This window comes from Denticeps clupeoides, chromosome 6 (assembly GCF_900700375.1).
Source record: "Denticeps clupeoides chromosome 6, fDenClu1.1, whole genome shotgun sequence".
NCBI classification, from domain to species: Eukaryota; Metazoa; Chordata; class Actinopteri; order Clupeiformes; family Denticipitidae; genus Denticeps; species Denticeps clupeoides.
In genome coordinates this window covers 2,345,354-2,357,638 of record NC_041712.1, presented here as the reverse complement: position 1 = coordinate 2,357,638, position 12,285 = coordinate 2,345,354, and the positions used below count along the sequence as shown (strand labels likewise).

The following is a 12,285-nucleotide window of genomic DNA, read 5'->3' as shown; positions in this document are numbered from 1 at the left end:
TGGGGGTCAAGCAGGCAGAGTATGAAGCAGGGGTGCACTGCATGCTGCATTATTCATGAGAGGGAGCGAGAAAGGGAAGACAGACAGGGAATGAGAGAGGGGAAAGGGTGGTGTTGGGTAGATTTTGCAGGAAAAAAGCAGGGAAAAGGGGCATGGCGCTTTCATTTTCACCACAGAAACAGTGCATCAAAAGCAGTTTTTTTTTACATAACATATTAGGACAAAAGATAATCAATTTTTTTTAATCTCTTTCTCCCTTTACTTTAAGCTGCTGCATACAACAGTGACATTCACTAGTCACGCAAACCTTGTAATTTAGTGGAGTGTCATTTGTTTTTCTTATTGTAATTATCTAATAATAATAATAATAATAATAACAAAAAGAATAATTTAATTGTTTCATTTATGAGAAAAACAGAATATGTAATTTAGGTTAGCACAATACAATCACCGCATGCTGCTCCTATGGAGAATAGTTGGAACTGTTGAAACAGCTCGTCGTTCAGGTTACCATGACACAAATGTGCATTTCAAATATCCCTGAAACTCCGACTCTGGATTTTTGGGTACGAAAGCAGGATTCTGATTCTGACAAAGATTTGTGTAGTAATGCAGAAATGCTGATAAAGGCTATGTTCATGTGTGTGTATTCATTTTGTGCATGCTGTGAGGGTTTAAGAGATTAAGCCCCGCCTCATCAAGCACGCACACACACTCACAGTTCACTATTGCTAGTGGTTGCCTGTCTCACACACATCTGTATTTAGTCCACAAGCTGAAAACGCCTTCAGGATATCAAATTCATGGTCTCTTATTTCTATGTAGGTCGCGCTTACAATAGCAGCATCCTCTTTTTTCGTATCCATTTTTCTTAGCTCCACTTACACCTTTTTAATTCTAATTTAAATAATTTTCCCCCAGACTAACTGTTTGATGGAGTGCACAGAGTTTAACATGTAATTGCAATTCTGTCACAGAATGTTTTCTATGCCATTTCAGTTTAATTTGTTATATGAACAAAACCAGAAATTTGGTTCCACCTTATCATACTGTAGGTAGAGTAGGAAAAAGCTGTATGTTGTTTATCTAAAAGAACATAACCACATCCCATGGGTACAAGCCCTCAAGGCTGAAGCGTCTCGCTGCCTGTAGATGTTTTAATTGCCGCAGACCGTCCCAGACATTCTACAATTTGGTTCCCAGTTGAGATTTAAAGCCCTGGGGGAGGGACAGGGGAAGGGGGAGTGGTCTTTGTTTTAATTGCAGATAGGATTGTACTTGTGAAGGAACACTTGAATTTGCCTCTCTGGCTCACGTACAGTATGTGTATGTGTTTTCCTGTTCCAGTAAAGACACTTAATTCACCCCTGTGTATTAGGCACGGTGCAGCGGAGAGAGACACAATCCCATCCAAATTGCATTCGCCATCATTTCTGATGTTGGCACATCCTCTCAAGACTGGCCCTTGAATTTGACTGCTATATCAGATAGTGTTCCTCCAGAATGAGCTTCCTCATTTCTAGATGATTCCAAGAATTAGCATGTTATTGGCATGGTGAGCATGAGTCATGGGTAATACAAAGGCTATGCTTGATCACCAGTCCTCAGCACTCAAACCAGGACCCTGGGGAGGCTGAGAAACATGAGCTTTCTACACCTGCAAACTAAGACCGGGGTCTCGTCAACAGGGTCCATTAGAAGAGACGCCGATGAACTTAAATGTACTCACAGAGCTGTGCAGCAACACTCAGTTTCCTTTCTGATTTCAGGACCTCGACTGCTCATCACATCCACTGGAGCCTTGTACATCCTGGATGTGCAGGAAGAGGACCAAACACATAACTACCGCTGCATGACGCGGCATCGCTACACTGGCGAGACCAGACAAAGCAACAGTGCCCGACTCACTGTGTCAGGTGAGGGTCAGGCATAATGCCTGCTTTTTACATTTCCTGCTTACAGAATGTTAATGCTGACGTATGTTTCCTAATTCTGGACATTTCACATGAATAGATGTTTTTATAAATGAGGTTGTGGCCAGTCTGAATATATGGACTGGAGACTCAACTCAGACTACAAAGCTTCTGAACTGTGACTCAACTCTTATCTGCCGAATAGGCCGAATTATCTGGCACTGAAATAATGTGGTTCACGCTCACTAGACATGAGTCCTAGGCTTAGAAGCTGAGGCCTAGTTTATAATTTTAGTCCCCAAAAAAACAGATAACTTGATTCATTTTCTGCATCTCCACATATTCACATCCGTCATCTGATTACCATCTTATCTGTTGTGATATCTGTTGGCATGTACACTGCTAATAAATAATCTAATTTGTGCTCCTTAAGACCCTGCTAATTCGGCCCCTGCGATTCTCGATGGTTTTGAGCGGCGGGAGGTCATGGTCTCTCACCGGGTGGAACTCCAGTGTAAGGCTTCAGGTCACCCGGCACCCAAGTACAGATGGCTTAAGGACAACAAGCCCCTGGAGCCCGACCCTCGTTTCCGCCAGAGTGTGACTGGCCTGCTCATTGAGAGGTCCCAGCCCAGTGACAGTGGCACCTATGTGTGCGAGGTGTGGAACAGCCTGGGAAATGCAAAAGTTGTTGGACGCCTGCTGGTCAAAGGTTAGTCAAATGTGTCATGGACCTTCTCGATGTTGATTTCATTTTCCCAAAACATAATCAAATCAGTACTTTTATGTTACAAATGTCAGAAATTTATTGACTGATTCCAGTCATACCCATCATTATTATCATATAATTCCATTAATTATATTCCATGATGTGTCTGTTTCTGCAGTTGCTCAATGACAAAAGTTTAAAATAATAAATAGTATTACTAAAGAACTAAATAAATAAATAAATACACACTGTGGTGGGCCCTGCCCTGGGTGAGGATCCCAGAATGGTCTCCAGTAGCCACAACCCAGAATAACAGCACTATGTTCTTAAGATTGGGAGAGAGGGACTAAATACACAAGAACCATGCAATGCTTTCAGTACTTTCATTAAATCAAATTTTTAATTGCTAATTTACTGTAGTTTAGTTTGGTATAAGCCAAAGCTGCTGAAATTACTGTAGTCAATTTTAAGACTTATTTATTCAGCAAAGGTAGCACATCCTAGCATGTTGGATGTTAATGAATACTGATACAGATACTTGAACAAATACGTGTTTGGTCACTAGTAATCTCACGACTGGATCAGCAGGTCTACCTCTGAATGCTATATGGCCTCTACGCCTAATACAGAATGCAGCAGCACTGTATTAGCAGCAGCACTGTATCCCTCCACTCATACAGAGAACATTATACACTATAACTGATGGATCTAAAGATTCTGCATTACTATCTGTTTCTATCTGTTGTATTTTTACAGAACATCTAAAGGTAGAGATCACCCCACGGATTGTGAAAGGTAGCGTGGGAAGCCAGGTCTCTTTAACCTGCAGTGTCACTGGTTCCGATGATTATGACCTCTCCTGGTACCACAATGGCGAGGTCATTAACCCAAGCAACAGTGTGCGCATAGCAGGACTCTATGGGGAGAACATGGTGATGGATGGAATGGCTAAGAGCGACGAAGGCGCCTACCAGTGCTTCGCTAGGAAGGGCAACATGTCAGCTCAGGACTTTGTTCAAGTCATCTTGGAAGGTCAGTTATTTTGTGCTTATGTGGTAGAAAAGGGAGCCAAATAGCCTAAGGTCATGTGCTGGAATCATGCTGGGAGCATGTACTGGGAACATGACTAATGCTGATGCTTTGAGAATGCAGATGCTTAATGATCATATGTAAACTGAATACATATTCTACTCATCCAAAAGCGTTCACTCCACACACAGCGGTTTACGTGTGTGATGACTTTGCAGCCTAGAACAGCACAGCTGGGACTTTGTGCTGATGGGACCTGCAGTGCAGTCATTGTGCAGCCCCTATTATTTGGCTGACATTGCTTGTGGTACCTAAGCATTGTTGCTGCGGCAACTGTCTCCTGTGGTCATGGAACTGTATAAAGAGAGTATTGGTAATCTATAATGGTGAAGACAGGTAGGTGGCTGATGAGAAAGAAGGATGCTCACTGCAATGATGCTCACTGCAATTCATGCACAAAAATATTTAGAAAAATAAATAATGTGGGTGATAACAGGATACAGTTTTGACCTCTCAGTAATTGACTCACACAATTCAATCACAAGTAAAAGTGATTGTTTTGTCATTGTGATATACATAGCACAGCACACTGTGCACAGAACAAAATGTGTCCTTTAATGTGCATTTTACCCATCACCCCTAGTGAGCAGTGGGATGCCGTGAAAGGTGCCCAGGGAGCAGTATGTGGGGACTGTTCCTTGATCAACGGGACCTCAGTGGCAACTTGGCAGTTCAGGATTCGAACTCACAACCCTTATTATTACGAGTCCACTTCCATACCTGCTAAGCCACCATTGCACAGAAGTCTGTTGAATGTAGAGGACCAGAAATTTGAACTCCATTTGAGTTTGATCCAGATATGATTGCGGTCCAGCTCTTGTGGATGCCATACCCTTGTGATTTTAATTGATAACATGTTCTACCCTCTCCAGATGGTACCCCCAAAATTCTGTCAGCATTCAGCGAGAAGGTTGTCAGCCCCAACGAGTTTGTGTCCCTGGTGTGCCATGTCAAGGGCACACCTCAGCCCACAGTAACTTGGAGCCTGGATGATGACCCCGTCATCAAAGACATTCACCATCGCATGGGAAGGATCATCACTTCCGAGGGCAACGTGCTGAGCTACCTGAACATTTCGCACACCCAGGTGCGTGACAGCGGGGTCTACCGCTGCACCTGCAACAACTCAGCGGGGACGGTCTCCTACCAGGCTCGAATAAACGTAAGAGGTGCTTGTCAGATCAGCTCCTCCAAAACACACACACATAACTCATTCTTGTGGTTGAAGACCCATGTATGCATAGAGGACCAAGCAAATTGTTTAGTTCATCCAGGGGACAGAACAGTTGGTTAGTGAGTCACTTTAGGCCATAGTGATAATTTTCTAAAAGGTGTCAATGAATAATAATGTCTTCATGGGATAATCTTCACTCTGTAATATATTTGCATAAATATTCTAAATCTAAATCATGTTGTTCAGCTTTTGGTCAACTGCAAAAAGTACAAAAGTACTTTTATAGTACATCCAGAAAGTAATTATCACTTTTCTTTATGTTACAGCATTATTCCAAAATGGATAAAATACATGTTTTCCTCAGAATTATGCACACAACACCCCATAATGACACATGTGGAAAAAAAACTGTTGATTGGACATTTGGATTTGATTTGAAAAGGCACACACCTCTCTATATAAGATTCTGAAGGTCATGAAGTCAAAAGAATTGTCTGTAGCCCTACAAGACAGGATCTCAAGGCACAAATCTGGGGAAGGTTACAGAAAAAAATCTGCTGCTTTGAAAGTCCCAATGAGCCTCTATCAGTGGCCTCCATCATCTGTAAGTGGAAGAAGTTCAAAACCACCAAGACTCTTCCTAGGGCTGGCCAGCCACCTAAACTAAGCAATCGAGAGAGGAGGTCCTTAGTCAGGGAGGTGATCAAGAACCTGATGTTCTCTCTGTCAGAGCTCCAGAGGACCTCTGTGGACAGAGGACAACCTTCCAGAAAGACAACCATCTCTGCAGCAATCCACCAATCAGGCCTGTATGGTAGAGTGGCCAGATGGAAGCCACTCCTTTGTAAAAGGCACATTGTCTGATGAGACAAAGATTAAACTCTTTGGTGTTAACGTCAGCCGTAACGTTTGGAAGAAACCTGGCACCGCTCATCACCAGGCCAATACCATCCTTACAGTGAAGCATGGTGGTGGCAGCATCATGCTGTGAGGATATTTTCAGCTGCAGGAACTGGGAGACTAGTCAGGATAGAGGGAAAGATGACTGCAGCAATATACAGAGACATCCTGGATAAAAAAAAAACCCTGCTCCACAGCACTCTTGAACTCAGGGTGACGGTTCATCTTTCAACCCTAAGCACACAGCCAAGATATCAAAGGAGTAGCTTCAGGACAACTCTGTGAATGTCCTTGAGTGGCCCAGCCAGAGCCCATACTTGAATCTGATCTCTGGAGAGATCCAATCTGATGGACCTTTTCACTGTTTCATTATGAGGTGCTCTTGAATAGAATTCTGAGGAAAAAATGTAATCCATCTAGGAATAAAGTTGAAAAAATGAGGAAAGATTTCTAAATCTTAGATTTCTGGCATTATGCCCATTAATTTCTGATGTTGTCTTTAAAAAAACTGCTTCTTATAGTACATTCTTTATTACGTAAGATCATACGTGTGGAACCATTATCCTCATGTTTTTATTCATTATTCATTATCCACCTCTCTGGTTCTCTGGAGTTTTCAGTATTTTGGTCACATGTCAAAAATAATTCTGCCCATGCAGTGTCTTCTATTTAATTCATGACTGGGTGGTGTGATGCAATTAACAAGATTTACCAGATGGCTGATGAGCAATATTGTCTGGCATGTAGTTAGCAGTGAGATATGTCCCTGCTGATACATGCAGGGAACCTCCTACAAATGGCAAAACCAGTGGGATATTTTTGAACCCTTATGGTGGGGGGATCACAAAGCAGATTACGAGGCAGATTTTTCTACCAGTTCCAGCACCTCAGTAGAAGGTTGCAGCATGTGAAGACCTTTACGTCAGAATCAGTTATTTTGTGCTCTGTATTGCGCATTCAGCCTTCATCAGTACCATGATCGTCTTCACTGTGTCTACTTATACGTCAAAATCACAGACTGTACACCACAGCAGAATACCCAAGATAAATACCCACTGGGGTGATTTCACATACAGTATAATGATTGTTCCGTGCATCACCAGTCCTGTAATAGCAGCGAGGATAATAATTGTTGGTGTGCACGAAAGGTAAACTGCAGACTGAGCCTAGTCTCAATCTGCAAGAATAGCGAGAAATAAATAATGAAATTCTTTAGTGCATAATAGTATGATTTAACACATAGACAAAGGTTTTGGTTTTGATTTGGTCACAGGGAGGCCGCTAAAACTTCACCGTACTGTGCTGACCTTGCTGGCGCATTTACACACACTCATATTTAAGATAGAGCCGAGCTTACAGTAAGTTATGTATTTATGTATGTTTGTGTATTGATCTACTTTCAGGACCCGCCAGCATACGGCCAATGAGAAATCTCACAGCCATAGTTGGCCGCGATACATACATTCATTGCCGGGTGATCGGCTACCCGTACTACTCCATCAAATGGTACAAGAACTCAAATTTGCTTCCATTCAACGACCGGCAGCGCGCCTTCGAAAATAATGGCACCCTGAAGCTGTCGAATGTGCAGGACATGGACCAGGGGGAGTATACCTGCAATGTGCAGGTCCAGCCCAAGCAGCCCATCAGCCAGACGGTCCACGTCACGGTAAAAGGTATGCACCAAAGACATTTAAACAGACAAATGGCACACATGTCAGTATCTAACAATTGACTGTTTACTATTCGTAAACAGTTTTTATATTGTTTGTAAACATTTTATAAACTGGTGCCATAAGCTTTTTCATAGAGAAATTAGCATTATAGTTTAAAAAAAAAAAGTGAAGTGATTGTCACATGTGATACACAGCAGTACAGCACACGGTGCACACAATGAAATTTGTCCTCTGCATTTAACCCATCACCCTGAGTGAGCAGTGGGCAGCCATGACAGGCACCCGGGGAGCAGTGTGTGGAGACGGTGCTTTGCTCAGTGGCACCTCAGTGGCACCTTGGCGGATCGGGGTTCGACCCGGCAACCTTCTGATTGCGGGGTCGCTTCTTTAACCGCTAGGCCACCACTGCCCTGTTTTATTTAATATATCAATGCTAGCATATATAGCATATATAATTATTTATTTTTAGAAAATACCAGAATAATACATATATTCTAAAACATAAATGACCTATTATAATCCTGCAGTTACTCTGTACTTGAGTACCCTTAACACTACATACATTTGTACTCTTACTTGAGTAATTTTTTGGCTACTTTTTACTTGTACTTGTGTATTATTATTTTGCAGTATTCATACTTGAGTAAAATTTATGGCTACTCTACCCACTTCTACATCAGAATTATATCAAAGCATTTTGAACACCCCACCATCATAGTGGAGCTGACATGCTCCTTGGCTGCTTAAAATTCAAAGGGAATATAATATACCAATTCCCATGAGCACCCTGTCCCGTTTTTACTCTTTGAATTAAATAAGCACTAGAGTGCTGCTAATTTCAGTGTGGTTTTAAATCATTAATTTGTCAAACTGCGTTTTCCCATAGCTACAGTGTCCCTTGAGACTGTGATTAATGTTAAATGTCCCATGAAGAGGAAAAAAATGCTGCTTATAGTGATTTCTGGTCATTACATGAAATTATTTATTCCCTTATGTCCATTTTAACCCAGTAAAATTGCAAACCAGTTTTTTAACATGCACTGAATACTGCTTTTAACAGATAAACATAATGCTTTCACACCCAGCTTAATATGAAATATTGTAAATGTCTTAATACAGGGATCAGCAGTTAAAAACATACTGTAAACATACTGTAATTCTGAGGGTATTTTTACAAAAAGGCCTAAAAATCTTGTTATTTATTGGCTGGACATGAGCGTGGCTTGGTTTTCCAGGGGTGGCCAAGAATGACAGGGTCGTGGGGGTGTGGCCATCAGGAAAAACACTATCGTGGTCTTGTGATAGGGTTCGATGTGCTGCATGATGAGGGCAGTCTGGAACAAAACCCTTCCAGAACACAGATGTTGTCTGTCCAGGTCCATGACTGTTCAAGGAGGGTGACATGGGTTGGTTGGGATTCCAAGGCAGTTGACCAGGTCAACGTCCATCAGATTCATTGCTGCTCCAGAGTGCACCAGTGCACGTGCCTGGTGGCTACCAGGGGTTGCTGTTGCCCAGTTCATTCTGAAGAGAAGAGTGTAAAATGATTACAGCTGCTGCAGTAATAGCACAAATTCTTATCTTCCCTTTACTGCCTGATGAAGCAAGGAGGACCACATCATCTGAAAAAACAGAGATGAGATTCTCCTGCCACCAAACTTGACACCCTCCACTCCACGTCTGTACCTAGAAATTCTGTCCATATAGGTTATGAATAGAACTGGTGACAAAGGGCAGCCCTGGCGGAGTGCAGCCCTCACCAGGAACAGGTCCGACTTACTGCCGGCTATGCGGACCAAACTCACGCTCCTCTTAACAAAAGGCCATCCTCTCCATACTCCTAGAGTGTCCCCATAGGATGCCCCTGAGGACACATTTACATTTACAGCATTTATCAGACGCCCTTATCCAGAGAGACTTACAATCAGTAGTTACAGGGACAGTCCCCCTGGAGCAACTTAGGGTTAAGTGTCTTGCTTGGTGACACAATGGTAGTAAGCCGGATTTGAACCTGGGTCTTCATAGGCAAGTGTGTTGCCCACTAGGCTACACTAGGCTACTACCACCCCGACATGGTCATAATCCTTCTCCAAATACACTAAACACATGTGGATTGGTTGGGCAAACCAGGACGAAAAACACATTGCTCCTCCTGAATCGAGATTCAACTGGACCCTCCTCTCCAGTACCATGGAGTAGACCTTTCCAGGGAACACACCCTCTGGTCCCCCTTCTTAAAAACAGGTACCACCAACCCAGTCTGCCACTCCATCTGGCCCCCGATGTCCACGCAATGGTGCAGAGATGTGTCAACCATGACAGCCCTACTACATCCATAGCCAAGAGATACCCAGCATGGATCTCATCCACCCCTGGGGCTCCGCTGCTGTTTAGCTGTTTGACTACCTCAGCAACTTCTGCCCCTGAGATTGGACAGTCCATACCCAGGTATCCCAGCTCTGGTTCCTCATCGGAATGCACATTGGTGGGATTGAGGAGCTCCTTCCACCGCCAAACTCTAGACCCAGTTGACGTCAGCAGCTCTCCATCCCCACTGTAAACAGTGTGAGCGAGTTGCTGCCTTCCTCTCCTGAGACATAGGATGGTTTGTCAGAACCTTTTTGTAGCTGATCAGTAGTCTTTCTCCATGACCTCACTGAACTCCACCCACGCCCAAGATTTGGCCTCGGCAACTGCCACTGCTGCAGCCCGCTTGGCCGTCTGGTACCTGTCTGCTGCTTCTGGACCCACATACCAGCCATGCCCCATAGACCTCCAGCTCCTTCCCCGCCAGAGAGGTGAGGTTCCATGTCCCAATAGCCAGTTTCCTTGTTCAGGGATTAGACCACCAAAGCTCCTGCCTTTGTGCTCCTGCCACCCGATCCACATTGCACCAGACCCTTCATGTTCCTCCTGCTGGTGGTGGGTCCCACAGTTGGATCCAGTTCTGTGGTTCCAGTTCACAGTGGGTCCAGTTCTGGCTGGGCCCCAGCTGGGCCCCAAGTGTCAAGCAACTTAGGGTTAAGTGTCTTGCTCAGGGACACAATGGTACTAAGTGAGCTTTGAACCTGGGTCTTCTGGTTCATAGGCGAGTGTGTTACCCACTAGGCTACTACCACCCTGTACACACACTGCTCACCGGGCGCCTGTCATGGCTGCCCACTGCTTCACTCAGGGTGAAGGGTTAAATGCAGAGGACATATTTCACTGTGTGCACCATGTGCTGTGCTACTGTGTATCACATGTGACACTTTTTTTTACATCACGGGTTCCTGCCAGGCCGCTGCAGAGGTGCACTTGCCCCCTGGTGGCTCGGCAGGGCAAATGCTGCCATGAAAGTTTGAACAGAATTCTGCAACATTCTCATAAAGTCTTCCTGAATATTTAAATTATCCATCCAATCGATGCAGCTTTTATCTGATGTGCCCCACTATGAGAATATTTTTCAATATTCTATTTTATTTTTTCTGACTTCTTTTTACAGTGCCTCCCTTCATCCAACCCTTTGAGTTCCCTCGTTTCTCTATTGGCCAGCGGGTTTATATCCCATGCTCAGTGACTTCTGGTGACTTCCCATCTCGTTCACCTGGCATAAGGATGGGCGTCCCATTAATGCCAGTCTGGGTGTGACCATTGACAACACAGAGTTCTCCAGCTCGCTCCGCATTGCCAACCTCTCGCTTGTGCACAATGGCAACTACACTTGCATCGCCAGCAACGATGCAGCCTCAGTTGAGCATCAGAGCCAGCTCATTGTTAGAGGTGAGAAAAATGTTTATACAACTGTGCAGTAAATATCTGCAATAATGTGACATAACATGTGCTTTTGTATATATTAAGCAAGTGACACAACTTTCTCTTTTCTGTGCCAAAAGAACCGCCAAAGTTTTTGGTGCAGCCGGAAAACCAGGATGGCATTCATGGAAAGGCTGTGATTCTGAGCTGCTCTGCAAAGGGTTATCCCCCTCCTACAATAGTGTGGAAGTACTCTAAAGGCATGTACATATTACGAACATTCTGTTACAATATTAACATCCTTGAGCCGTTAAGAAAGCCAAATGTTCCCAACATGACCGGGTATAGGACAGTGTAGAAAACAACAATGCAACTGCAACTGCATATAGGTAGAAATCAAATCCTTTTCTTAAGAAAAGCAAACTGTTGCTTATTCAGTGTCAATATTATACAGTACGTCTGTAAGTAGGTCTTAAATGTGCAGTTTTTCATCAGTGAGTACCAACATTTCTAAGCAGGGATGGTTATCTCCCTAAGGTTCAGGAGTGCCCCAGTTCCAGCCCATTGTCCTGAACTCAGGCAACAGGATTCAGCAGCTCCGCAATGGTTCACTTCTCATCAAACATGTTCTGGAAGAGGACAAAGGCTACTACCTGTGCAAGGTCAGCAACGATGTGGGAGCTGACGTCAGCAAGTCCATGTTCCTCAACGTCAAAAGTAAGACCATCCTCTAAGAGAGCCTTCTCCACTCTTTCACCATTCTACACCGTTCTGCAGCATCTGTATAAAGTCTTTCATTTATTTGTAGGAGCTTCTTGTCATTTTCTATTAAGTATTAGGCACAGCATTTGTCTGCCCCCTCTTTGCCAGTAAGAGAAATCTAGGTTCATGCTCTGGGCACTATTTCAAACTGGTACTAAGTGCAGTTGGTACTTCATGCCTGTTTAGTGTGGCCTGTTTACTAGGCTAAGGATTTACATAAATAAATATATTCAACAAAAAAGAAAGATGATCTTTAATAATGTTTGCACATGTAAGATATTGACGCCGACGCAGGTAAAAAATTTTTACCAGAGTGACGAAGTCCCA

At 43.6% G+C, this 12,285-nt stretch overlaps 1 pseudogene; it reads left to right on the top strand.

The window, feature by feature from the left end:
- The first annotated feature begins 1,642 nt into the window (after nt 1-1,642).
- LOC114792114 (Down syndrome cell adhesion molecule homolog) overlaps nt 1,643-12,285 on the top strand; it is a 31,646-nt pseudogene continuing 21,003 nt past the window's right edge.